Genomic DNA, 8,739 nt, shown 5'->3' on the forward strand with positions numbered 1-8,739 from the left:
GCTATGTGCCTTCATTTCTCCCTTTTATAAATGAGTGTCTAATGTGGTTATTCTAGTCTGTCTTAACATTATATTGTTGGACATGGAGGTACAGATAACTTGCATTTTTGCTTCACAGTTCATATCAAAAGGAGCTACACTTATGAAATTTCATGCACATCTGTATGATCCCAATGTAGATCAAGAGACACTGGGCATAGAATTTGATATTATAATTTGTTGAGACTTTGGGAGTCTTTGGAGCAGTTGACTATAGTTTACATATGGAAGTAATGTGAATTTTTGTAGCCAGAGGGCAGACTGTGGAAGATTGTACGTAACTACAGCCAGTAAGAATTATTCGCACACTCGCCAGTTCTCTGACCAAGAGAGCACGTCTGTTTACTCATACCTTGAATCTGCACTGAACTTGTGATTTTTTTGACAAGTTTAATGCAGCAGAAGTCATATTCTTGGATTTTTGAGTCCAGACATTCAAATGTCGTATAGCTTCTGTTTTAGCTCAGAGAGGAAACAAGCAGCTATAGGAAGAAACCATGTAAAGAGAGAGTGTGTGCAGAAAAAGAAGCCCTGGAGTATAAGAGCCTGTGAAGGGAGAGATAGAGAGGATCAGCCAGGTCCCAGCCACTTCAGTCAAACGTTTGAGAAACCTGACATGTGAGCAAAGCTATCACGGATTCTCCAGTCAGTGCACATGTTGCAGAAATGAGCTTTTCCCTTTGAGCACTGCTTAAATTCCTAAACAGCAGAATTGTGAGAGTTAAATGATTGTTTTAAGCCAATAGTGTCATGCAGGTTCACTGTGCACTGGTTACTAACTTGTCTGAGTCCAGTGAGCTAGAACAGTCACATACAAGTTCCATGAAGCAGGCTTATTACTTACAGATAGGGAGCAAGGGACAACAGAAACCTACGATTCACTATGAGCCAGTTACCCTCTCTATAGGGGGCAGAGGGGTGTCATACACCCACACCTAAGTAAATGTTTTATTTTAAAGAGTGTAGTTTACTCTGCTGGGAATTACCAGCAAAGAAAAAGAAAGTATTGAGTCCCTAGTAATTGTAGAGTTTACAAAAAGTGAATTGATGTTTGCTATTAAATAAATTATGTGTCACAAAACAACATCAAATAGTTGAATAAACACAATGACTGAGGAGTGACAGTGAGCAGGAGATTCGTATCTCTATTAAATAAAATAAAGATGATTTTTCCTGTAAATGGTCTTTTCGGAAAAACTTGATGAAAGTAAACACGGACATTTTTGTCGCTTCTTCCTTGAAACCATGCAAATATACAACTGTGACACAGGCCATGATGCAGGTTAATAATGCAAATTATCAAGCTCATTCTCACTACTGAGAATCATAAAGATGCAGAGAGAACACACATCTTAACTGATTGGAACTTCCTAGCATGGTTTCCAGTTAAATATTCTAGTTAAATAGATAAAAAACCTTTGATAAAAGTTGGTCACTTGTATAAAATAACACACCTATGCCTTCAATATTTCTTACTGATAATCTCTTTTCTTTTCCTCTGCCAATATGTCATATTTCAATTTTGACATTTTAAACCTTTGGTTTGATGAGGGGTTTTTCCACCCTGGACAAATGTATGTAGTTGGATTCAAGAAGAGTAAAAGGTTTGTTCTTGAGTACATTGGAAGGTGATAGTGGTGAGAGATAAGAGGAGAACTACCAGAGGGATATCCTGTAGGCAGGTGTGTTTTAAGAAAGAGAACATATGGAAGGTAAGGACCTGGATTCTTTAAAGAAATTATTTAATAATTTCAACTTTTATTTTAGATTCAGGAGGTACATGTGCAGGTTTTTTATGTAGGTATATTGTGTGATGCTGAGGTTTAGGGTATGAACGATCCCATCCCTCAAACATAGTACCCAATAGGTAGATTATCAGCCCTTGCCTCCCTCCCTCCCACCTCTAGTGGTCTCTGGTGCCTGTTGTTCCCATGTTTATGTCCATGAGTATCCAATGCTTAGCTCCCACAATGCTTAGTTCTCACTTATAAGTAAGAACATGCTGTATTTGGTTTTCTGTTCTTGCTTTAATTCACTTAAGAACCTGGATTCTTTAAAGCCACCCCCTAACAAAACAAGGTCTCTTAGGGCAAGTCTGCGTATACTCTGATATACCGAGACTCGTTTGAAGAGTGCTCCCTTACATTATCTTACATTTGGTAATCAAGCTTTTTAATTGTTTATCCACAATGCGTTAATAGGTACTACACTGTCATAGCCTGCAGTGTTGATGTATTCTTTTCTGCCCAGGAAAGCGAGAGTATTTTGTGTGATTCTCATTTTTGTGACTTTAAAGTAGATGAGACTTCAAATTTACACATTTTCTTCCATCGCTCTGTGCTTTATTACATGGTTAAGTACTTTAAGATTTATTGAATCCAGGTGTTTTATTCTCAGTAATCACCAGAACTCACCTGATTTGATTATGCCAATCTGTTATTTTCAAGAATTTTTTAAAAAATATCCTTTCCCAGTTAATATTGTATATGTGGCTTTCTTGATTTAAAAATATATTAAGAAATGTTGTAATTTTATGAAAGATCATTTGAAAAAGTTTACTGAAGCATTTTTTTTCCCTTATGCTATAACAAAGCTTAATAACAAAGAATGTATTCTAGGGTAATATTTGGGGCAATTTCTAAAACGCATTTCTTGCAGGGATCTCTACACTTTCCTCATGAATACAAAGCAATGTGTTTCTGTTTTTCTGGGCACAGAAGTGGATATCACAATGATGTAACTCCTTATTCACAACATCATTGCAGCTCCATATTAAAAACATTTTTGCTTAAATAATGAGCATTTTTGCTTATCGTAAAGAACCCACATGAGACACACAAAAAAATGTTTTTCCCAGATGGTCCTTTTTGCATTAAAATTACTAACCCAGACATCAAAAGCAAACAATAAAGTGTTGAAATATGTAATTTGGGCCAAAACAACAGAGTCTTGAACTTCCACGGGCTTTGCGATTTTAAGAGAACAGCTGGGTGTGTGCAGGCAGTCAGCCCAGCTATGACTCTGAACCTCTGTTGTGTTTCTTTTTCTATACAGTCACTATGGGTACAGTTTCCTTCTTTTGGAAATGGAAGCATGGTTATAATAATTCTTGAACTTGAGAAAGGCATAGGCTTTTGCTTACCTTTTATGAAAGGGGGAAACCATTTTTAGTATTTATGGTATAGTCAGTTGTTTTTGTTTGCACCCTGCTATTCGTTTGCATTTTTGCTGGTAAAATAACCAATATGTTCCTTGAGAAACTACCCCTTTCTCCACAGACTCAGCCATGGGTGTCCCACAAGACATATAGCCTTCATTTCAAGTTGTCTAGGAATCAGCCATATGTAATCTAATCACAACCTCAGTCATTTCCCCAGGATACACCCACAGCACTGGAGGTACTGGTCCAAGGAAGTTTTGATATCAGCTGTGCACTAAGTCCAGAATGAGTGCTTCCTCCATCTGATCAAGGCCCTGACACTGAATCAGGGTCACCAATGCAGGCTCTTCTCCCTTATCACAAATTCTGTCTTTGGACTTAATTACCTTTGCTGGTCATCTTCACCAGGGCTTTGGAGGCCCATCAGGCCATTTTGACAACTCTGAACTTGAGAGTGGGAGTCTGAGGTGGACACTCACTTGAGGAGGGCTATGAGACATCATCTACTCAAAAGGCCAGAGCCCTGGGCTAGATCCCACAAATATCCAATTATCTACCCTTATCAGCTCATGGATGGTTATTTACATTTATACCACACAAAGGACTACTTGAGGATTCCCCCATCCACCACGAAAAAGAAGCCAGTTCCAAAGGTAAGCTGACATCTCCATTATCAGAGACAGAAAACTATCAACAATTTTGTAAGGAACCTGTTACCAGTTTAAAAGAAAATAGTACTATATATACATATATAGAGTGCATCTGTAAAAGAATTAAGCAGAGTATACATATTTAATTTTAAAACTATGATGATTGCTTCCTGCTTCTCTCCTCCTCCATGGGTTCCCTGGAGTCCTTGCAAGCTGGCCAGGATGTCTCAGGCTGAGTTTGAGAAAGCTGTGGAAGATGTCAAACACCTTAAGACTGAGCCAGGGGATGATGAGATGTGTTCATCTATAGCCACTACAAACAAGCAACTGCGGGCAACATAAATATAGAATGGCCTGGGCTGTTGGACTTCAAGGGTAAGACCAAGTGGGACACCTGGAATGAGCTGAAAGGGACTACCAAGGAAGATGCCATGAAAGCTTACATCAACAAAGTAGAAGAGCTAAAGAAAAAACACGGAATGTAAGAGACTGGATTTGGTTACCAGCCATGTGTTTATCCTAAACTGAGGCAGTGCCTTGTTTTTCTAATACTGCAGATGATGGAAACTGGGAAAATAACCAGTTAACCCAGCTCCTCAAGGCTGCTCACCACAGGGCTCTAACAGATTAGGGGCAAAAACGATTACTGACCTTCCTTGAGTAGTTTTTAATCTGAGATCAATTAAAAGTGTATTCATGACTTAAAAAAAAACTATAATGAACACAGGTTTTGGATAATTAAGAAGCAACCTCAACAAGTTTCTGAGATCCATTATTATAGAAGTATGGAGTAACAATTAACAGGGCATTCTAGTTAACAGAAGCCTGAACATGAGATCATTTCTTGTATTTATTATGTATTTGCATGCACATTGCAAGATCTTAAGAAATTCACTAAGTAGTCATAACGTTTGCTGTCTAGGAATCTCGAATATGACATTAAAAGAACAGCATTTTCATGATCACCCCAGTGTAAACCTGACACTCCCCATCATTATTAACATTCCTTCAGATAATGTCTGAATTTCCTTCCACTTTCATTGTGGGTATTGGGAGGGCAAAGAGTAGAAAACAACAACTTAGGGAATGCACAAACATGGAATTGGGATTTGCAAACCATATTCAGGAAGAGACAGCTTTGGCTAGAGCAATAGTTTTAGTGATTTCATGGTTTTTAATTTTTTTAAGGGCTCTGTTTAGATGTTTCAGGATTCTTTGAACTTCCCACTGGCACATGGGGAGTGGGCATCAAGTGGATGGGGCTGTGATGTTTTTAGACACTACAATGAACTGAAGTTTGTATTTTCCCCCAGACTCATATGTTCAAATCCTAACTCCAAATGGGATGGTATTAGGAGGTGAGGCCTTTGGAAAGTAATTAGATCATGAGGGTGGAGGCCTCATGAATGGGACTAGTGCCCTAAAGTAACCCCAATTACCTCTCTGGCTCTCTTTCTGCCATGTGAGGATACAATGAGAAGTCAGCTGTCTGCAACCTGGAAGAGGCCCCTCACCAGAACCCAACCTTACTGGTACCCTGTGTTAGTCTATTTTTGCATTTCTACAAAGAAATACCTGAGGCTAGGTGATTTAAAAAGAAAAGAAGTTTAATTGGCTCACAGTTCTGCAGGCTGTACAGGATGCATGGTGCTGGCATCTGCTTCTGGTAAGGAACTCAGGACGCTTACAATTATGGCAGAAGGCAAAGAGGGAGCCAGTGTTATCATGTGTGAGAATGAGAGCAAGAGAGGGAGAAGGCGGAGGTCCCAGATGCTTTTAAACAACCAGATCTCACATGAACTAACTGAGGGAGAACTCATTTACTACCAAGGGGATGGTGCTAAACCAATCCTGAGAGTTTCGCCTCCATGATCCGATCACCTCCAACTAGGCCCCACTTCCAACATTGGGAATCCCAGTTCAACATAGATCTGGAGGGGACAAACTTTCAAACCATCTCATACCCTGACCTTGGGCTTCCAGCCTCCAGACTATAAGAAACAGATACCTATTGTTTATAAGCCACCAATCTATGGTGCCCTGTTATAGCAGCCTGAACTGGCTAAGACAGATGCTATTTTTTCCATGTTCCAGGTTTCTTGCTCACCATCCTCATAATTTGGCACCTTCTTTTCTAGTTATGGATATATTAACAGCATTTACTAGGAGGCTATCAACTTAGGGCCTGTGTTTTTAAAGTGACCTTGAATATGTTTTCTGTTATCTAGAAGGATCTCTATAGTGAGTTGTTTCAGATATGTGGGCTCTACAGCCAGAATGATGGATTCAAATACTGCCCTGCCACTTACTTGCTCTATGACTTTGAGTAAGGTAAATAACCTTCTGTGCCTTAGTTTTTTCATCAGCAAAACGAAATTAATATTAGAATCTCCCTCATAAGCTTGTTATGAGAATTAATGCACTAATACAGGAACTGGCAATTTTTTTCTGTAAAGAACCAGATACTAAATAGTTTAGGCCTTGTGGACTATGTTGTCTCTGTTGCATCTACTCAAGTATGCCCTTGTATTAAATAGAATGGAAGCAGCCATAGAAAATACCTGAATGACTTAGTGTGGCTATATTCCAATAAAATCTTACTTGCAAAAACAGTCAGTGGGCTGAATTTGGTCTGCAGGATGTAGTTTGCCAATCCCTGGAATACTTGTGCACCAATACTTAGGCCCATTGTAAGAACTCCAAAAATATTAGTTTTTTTTTTTAAATCATCATGGTCATTTTCATCATCATCATCATCAGCATATACTCATATACTCATTCAACAAAGGATAATAAATCCTATGTGCTAATTTTACTGTGTAGTTCTCAGTGTTGTTCAGACTTTGCTACTTCTATGCATTTCCTGCACTCAGGGGTCAGGTACTCAAACCTTCCACTAAACTTCATCTACCGACAGAAGGAGTAAAACTTCATCCCATGCCTTTCAAGTGTCAGATTTTATCTGAAAAATCCATGTAGTGTTTGCATTATACTCTATAGTATATTTATGTTTCCTTTAATACAAAAAATGATGACTGAAACCATTCATCACTGAGTAAAACTGACCATGTTTACCAAGCATCTTCTGGTTTTCTATCATATCTACATTTATACAAATTTGAGAAATGAGGCCTATGATAACAGGAACTTAAGCTTTGAGGTTGGCAATCTGCTTAGAGTTTAATAGCCTTGATATTCTATGTGGGTATTAGATCTTTCTTAAACACAAAGAAAGGGAATAAAATTAGGCAACATAGACACCAAAAAGTTCACTGAAAAATTTAGGGAACTCCATTCATTGTCTTTCACTTGGCAGGTGACAAAGTACGTGTCTGGGCTTCTGCAGCTCTGATCTTACCCTCATGGCTCCGGAGTGTTGATGATATACAGGAAATCAGCATGTGTCCATTAAGTCGTATAAAAAATAAAATTATAAAAAAATACGAAAGAGAATGTGTGTGAAAGAGACTATGAGCTGAAGCATATAAAATTTTCAATATTTGACCATTTGTGGCAGTTTCTATGGTTCAACCTAATACTTCTCCAAAGCTTGTTAACGAGCAATGGGCATAGCACTGGTTTTTAAGTGAAATATTACCACTGTAGGTCATAGTAAGAATAACACTTTCGGGCTGGGCACAGTGGCTCACGCCTGTAATCCCAGCACTTTGGGAGGCTAAGGCAGGTGCATCAGGAGGTCAACAGATCAAGACCATCCTGGCCAACATGGTGAAACCCCATCTCTACTAAAAATAAAAATTAGTTGGGCATGGTGGTGCGTGCCTGTAGTCCCAGCTACTCGGGAGGCTGAGTCAGGAGAATTGCTTGAACCGGAAGCAGAGGTTGCAGTGAGCCGAGATTGCGCCATTGCACTCCAGCCTGGCAACAGAGAGAGATTCTGTCTCAAAAAAAAAAAAAAGAAAAAAAAGAATAGCACTTTCAGACTGTTTAAAAAGTGCCCCCAGAAGACAGAAAATGGAAATAGAAAGCAAAAGTTAGTGGGTAATGCTGAAAACAATCAGAAAATTTTATTTTTAGTAGCCTAAGGGTTTGAATTGTGATCAAGGTTCATAGTCAGAATAGATATAGTTTCAGACATTTTTGAGAAATGATCCTTGTGGGTGCTTCTTGATCCAGCAGGTGCTAAGAAATAAAACATCAGGACCAAAAGAATTAGCCTTGAGCATTGCATGAAAACACTTGGAAAGATGAAGTCCCCTGTGTTCTTCATGGCCATAAGCAAAGTGCATTTATTCAACCATTTTATCAGTGTGAGGTGGAGAGAAGCAGATGTTGTTTCACTCTTCCTCTGTTTTAATCAGTTGCCAGACAATACTCTGAAGACACATGACAAATTTCTGTTAGCATCACCATTTCCCTTAGTTAGCCAGCTTAGCACCCACAGCAGACTTTTCAGACTCTTATATTCTAACCAAGATACACTCTTTCCTAAAGCTCATTTAAATTCCAGTTCTTATCTCAAATCCTAAGTTTTATATAGGAGTGAATAAACTGGTGATGAAACCACACAGATAGAGAAAGTAACCAAACTCAATAGCACCATTGACATATGAAGAGTGTAAGTATGAAATATGCATGAAATTTTGCAACTTAGGGTACATCAGCCCTATATGAGTCTTCAGATATTAAATTCCCAGGTCTAGATCTGGAGAAATAGAAGCTCAGAGTGAGAATTTGGGTAATCAAGGAGGAAAGCAGAGCGTTTCTAAGCACATGTGAGTGTTTCTACCTGTGGATTGGCACATTTTATGTAGCCTTGGAGTTTAGATTTGCTGCCTTCATTCTGTCTTAGATTGTATGACTTGAAGCTTCAACTGACAAGGCAGAGGGAGAAAAACTAAACAGTCAAACCAGTTTCAGAAGAATATA

General features: G+C 38.8%; 1 pseudogene; it reads left to right on the top strand.

The window, feature by feature from the left end:
* Positions 1–3,901: 3,901 nt before the first annotated feature.
* LOC141410094 (acyl-CoA-binding protein pseudogene) lies at positions 3,902–4,455 on the top strand (annotated as a pseudogene).
* Positions 4,456–8,739: the final 4,284 nt, after the last annotated feature.

Source organism: Macaca fascicularis, chromosome 4 (genome assembly GCF_037993035.2).
Source record: "Macaca fascicularis isolate 582-1 chromosome 4, T2T-MFA8v1.1".
NCBI lineage: Eukaryota > Metazoa > Chordata > Mammalia > Primates > Cercopithecidae > Macaca > Macaca fascicularis.